At 42.9% G+C, this 4760-nt stretch overlaps 1 pseudogene; it reads left to right on the top strand.

Moving 5' to 3' along the window:
- The first annotated feature begins 830 nt into the window (after positions 1 to 830).
- On the top strand, positions 831 to 2171 carry LOC110316119 (annotated as a pseudogene).
- Positions 2172 to 4760: the final 2589 nt, after the last annotated feature.

Here is a 4760-nt window from a genome sequence, read left to right as displayed (position 1 = left end):
ATCCCTAGAAACTAAATCAAAAGAAGTATAAGGGACCTAAGTAAGTGCCATCCCTTAATTTTACTTACACTTAATTTTAGATTGAATATTGCTGTTCTAAGACAATGTTCCCCCAAAGAACCACAGACTATTTAACAAAGTCCCCAGTGCTAGGCATTGGAAACTTCCTTTACAGTTGTGGGCCAGATGACTTCAGGAGAACCAGAAACAATATAGTCTATTGACATTGCAATTGTCTGTTTCCCAAATTCTGGAAGTACTATCGCTGAAGACACCACATATTTTGGACACAGAAATTGGAGGAATTAAGCTTCTGTAAGGCAAAGGACACTGTCGATAAGACAAAAAGGCCACCAACAGATTGGAGAAGGATCTTTTCCAATCCTAAATCCGATTGGGGACTAAAATCCAACATATACAAAGAACTCAAGAATCTGGACTCCAGAAAATCAAATAACCCTATTAAAAAACGGGGTTCAAAGCTAAACACCTGGAGAGGTGGCTCAGCAGTTAAGGGCACTGACTGCTTTTCCAAAGGTCCTGAGTTCAAATCCCAGCAATCACATGGTGGCTCACAACCATCTGTAATGAGATCTGATGCCCCTTTCTGGTGTGTCTGAAGACAGCTACAGTGTACTTATAAATAGATAGATAGATGGTAGATAGATAGGTAGATAGATAGATAGATAGATAGATAGATAGATAGATAGATAGATAGATAGATAGTTCTTTAAAAAAAAAAAAAAAAAGGTCAGTCACTCGCTGCTGGCTCCCAGCCCTATGGATCCCAGTTTTCTGTTGCCCGCTTACGCTGCCCACTAGCCACTGCAATGCCAGTGTTTCACATGCATTCGATGGAGAGCATACTGGAGCCAGTGGCACAGCAGATCTCGCACCTGGTTATTATGCACAAGGAGGGCGACATGAACGGCAAAGCCATTCCTGACCTCACCATGTGCAGGCGGCCGGCAGCAACCTCGTCCGGGTTGATAAAGAGGCTGTTCAGACCACTGAGGATGAGATTTTAAAGAGAGATATGCCACCGGCATTTATTAAGGTTGAAAATGCTTGCACCAAGCTTATTCAGGCAGCCCAGATGCTTCGGTCAGACCCATACTCGGTTCCTGCGAGGGATTAACTCATTGACAGCTCTAGGGGAATCCTTTCTGGCACATCTGACCAACTGCTTACATTTGATGAGACTGAGGGTCATAAAATTATTAGAGTTTGCAAAGGAATTTTGGAATATCTTACATTGGCAGAGGTAGCGGAGACTATGGAAGACTTGGTCACTTATACAAAGAATCTTGGGCCAGGAATGACTATTATGGCCAAAATGATTGATAGACAGCAGGAGTTGACTCACCAGGAACACAGAGTGATGTTGGTGAACTCAATGAACACTGTCAAAAAGCTGCTTCCTGTTCTCATTTCAGCTACGAAGATTTTTGTTACAACTAAAAACTCATTAAAAAAAAAAAAAAGCAAGGAAGAGAAGCTTTGAAAAATCGAAGTTTTACTTTAGAATAGATAAGTGCTGAAATTAATGAGATCATTCATGTATTACAACTCACTTCCTGGGATGAAGACTCCTGGGCCAGCAAGGACACCGAAGCCATGAAGAGAGCGTTGGCGTCCATAGACTCCAAACTGAACCAGGCCAAAGGTTGACTCTGTGACCCCAATGCCTCCCCAGGGGATGCTGGAGAGCAGGCCATCAGGTAGATCTTAGATGAATCTGGAAAAGTTGGTGAACTTTGTGCAGGCAAGGAACGCAGGGAGATTCTAGGAACCTACAAAATGCTAGGGCGGGTGACTGAGAAAATGGCTAAACTGACCTCCGAGCCAGAGGACAAGGAGCCTCACCAGTGGCCATGCAGAAGGCCAAGTAAGTGTCTCAGAGTCTCGACATGGTTACTGCGAAAGTGGAAAATGCAGCTCGGAAGCTGGAAGCCATGATGATCTCAAAGCAGAGTATTGCAAAGAAGAGTGATGCTGCCCAGAATTGGCTGGCAGATCCAAATGGTGGACCTGAAGGAGAAAAACAGATTTGAAGGGCTTTGGCTGAATCTCAGAAGATTGCAGAATTATGTGATGATCCTAAGAGAGATGACATCCTCTGCTCCCTTGGAGAGATAGTTGCTCTGACCTCTAAACTAGGAAACACCTGAAAAAATGTTCAACATCCTTAATCATTAGGGAAATGCAAATAAAAACAATCCTGAGATTCTACCTCACGCCAGTCAAAATGGCTAAAAATTCAGGTGACAGCAGATGCTGGCGAGGATGTGGAAACACTCCTCCATTGCTGGTGGGATTGCAAGCTTGTACAACCACTCTGGAAATCAGTCTGGCGGTTCCTCAGAAAATTGGACATAGTACTACTAGATGATCCAGCAACACCTCTCCTGGGCGTATACCCAGAAGTTCCAACTTGTAATAAGGACACATGCTCCACTATGTTCATAGTGGTCCTATTTATAATAGCCAGAAGCTGGAAAGAACCCAGATGTCCCTCAACAGAGGAATGGATATAGAAAATATGGTACATTTACACAATGGAGTACTACTCAGCTATTTAAAACAATGAATTTATGAAATTCTTAGGCAGATAGGTGGATCTGGAGGATATCATCCTGAGTGAGGTAACCCAATCACAAAATAACACACACGTTATGCACTCATTGATAAGTGGATATTAGCCCAGAAACTTAGAATACCCAAGATACAATTTGCAAAACACATGAAACTCAAGAAGGAAGACCAAAGTGTGGATACTTCGTTCCTTATTAGAATGGGGAACAAAATACCCATGGAGGGAGTTACAGAGACAAAGTTTGGAACTGAGACAGAAGGAAGGACCATCCAGAGACTGCCCCACCTAGGGATCCATCCCATACACAACCACCAAACGCAGACACTATTGCATATGCCAGCAAGATTTTGCTGACAGGATCCTGATATAGCTATTTCTTGTGAGGCCATGCCAGTGCCTGGCAAATATAGAAGTGCATGCTCACAGTCAACTATTGGATGGAACCTAGGGCCAATGAAGGATCTAGAGAAAATACCCAAGGAACTAAAGGGTCTGAAACCCTACAGGAGGAACAACAATATGAACTAACCAGTTCTCTCCAGAGCTTGTATCTCTAGTTGCATGTGTAGCAGAAGATGGCCTAGTCAGCCATCAATGGGAGGAGAGACCCTTGGTCCTGCAAAGATTATATGCCCCAATGCAGGGGAGTGCCAGGGCCAGGAAGCAGGACTGGGGGGGTTGGGATGCAGGGCAGGGGAGGGTATAGGGTACTTTCAGAGATGAAACTAGGAAAGGGGATAGCATTTGAAATGTAAATGAAGAAAATATCTAATAAAAAAAAAGAAATTGGGGGAACCGAGTTGAAACTGACTTGGAAGATCCTCCGTGAGAGCTAGGTCTCATGATAACAGAATGAGCCATGAAAGCTGCCAATGGGAAAAAGAAAAGAACCAATACCCAACCCAGTTTGTAATGTAAAACCAACAATGACCAGAAGGGCCAGGCTTCCTGAAATGTACAATGATGGTATTAATATCCTGGGAGCAACCAGTTGTCATCTAATTGGACTTAAGCCCTGGTCAGTAGGAGAAAATTCATGGCTATCACTTTAAACCTAGCAAAAAGAACTTAATACTAGTTCACTTAACCAGGATAATTTCTAACTGTATACTCAGAACCTCTCCTCATCCTCACATGTAAGGGAAAATCTAGCTCTCACCCTTCATTGCCACATCTTCTTTTTGCACAACAAAGAGACAATAAGCCGCAGTTGACCAATGCTTTATAATTGTATGTAACCAGATTTGCCAATTTATATTTTTTTAACATTAGACCCCTACTAAGAACACTTATAGCTTATTGCAATAACTTGAAGTACATTTTCTCTGTTTCCTTAGAGAAATTTCAGAATTTTTGTCTACTAAATTCATTCTACAAATCTGGTGTTACTCAGACCTAAGAACTGAGTGCTGTGAACAGCCCTGGTGTTGTTTGTGGTTTGCATTTAATTCTGCTTCTCCAGGAGGGGCTGCCTGGGACAAGGAGTAAATCACATACTCGGGTGACTTCTTGTAAACCTTCCCCTAATGAATAAACATTTCAGGGAACCAATCACTGGGTCAGTAGGTGGGATTTCTGTGTTGGAGAAAGGGACAACAGAAGAGGAGAAGGACTTGGCTTTTGGAATAGAAGAGGAACATGGAAGCCAAAATGTAAGTATCAGAGGTCCCTGGTTTAGAGGGCAGATCCATTGGGATTTAATTTAAACTGGCTTACAAATTAGGATGCTAGTTGCTGCACCCAATAACTGTGTTATCAATTGATTCTAAACTAAGTTTGTGTGTGGCGTTTCCTTTCACACAGTGACTCAAGTGGGTTGCAGAGAGAAAGGTACAGTGGCAAAGTGTGGGATTGCAAGAAGTGCACCCCAAGAAGCCAAGGGAATTTGGAACATGGGGCTGGTGTGGCAATGACCCAGTATGGGAACTTATTGAGCCAAGTGGAGAGATTTTAGAGCGCCAGGTCAGAGAGTCTGTTGAGATGAGAACAGGCCAGCCTGCCTGCTGGTTCCTGGCTGGCTTGCCCACTGGTGCATTGACTGAGTAGCATAGATTGCTTTTTAAATATTTCATGCTACAGATAAGGACACAAAGATTGAAGAGGCTATGGAACAATTTCCCTCATGAACACCGTTTCTCACAGATATTCTTTTTTTTTTTTTTTT

This window comes from Mus pahari, chromosome 2 (genome assembly GCF_900095145.1).
Source record: "Mus pahari chromosome 2, PAHARI_EIJ_v1.1, whole genome shotgun sequence".
In the NCBI taxonomy this organism is placed as follows: Eukaryota; Metazoa; Chordata; class Mammalia; order Rodentia; family Muridae; genus Mus; species Mus pahari.
This window is presented reverse-complemented; position numbering and strand designations above follow the sequence as displayed.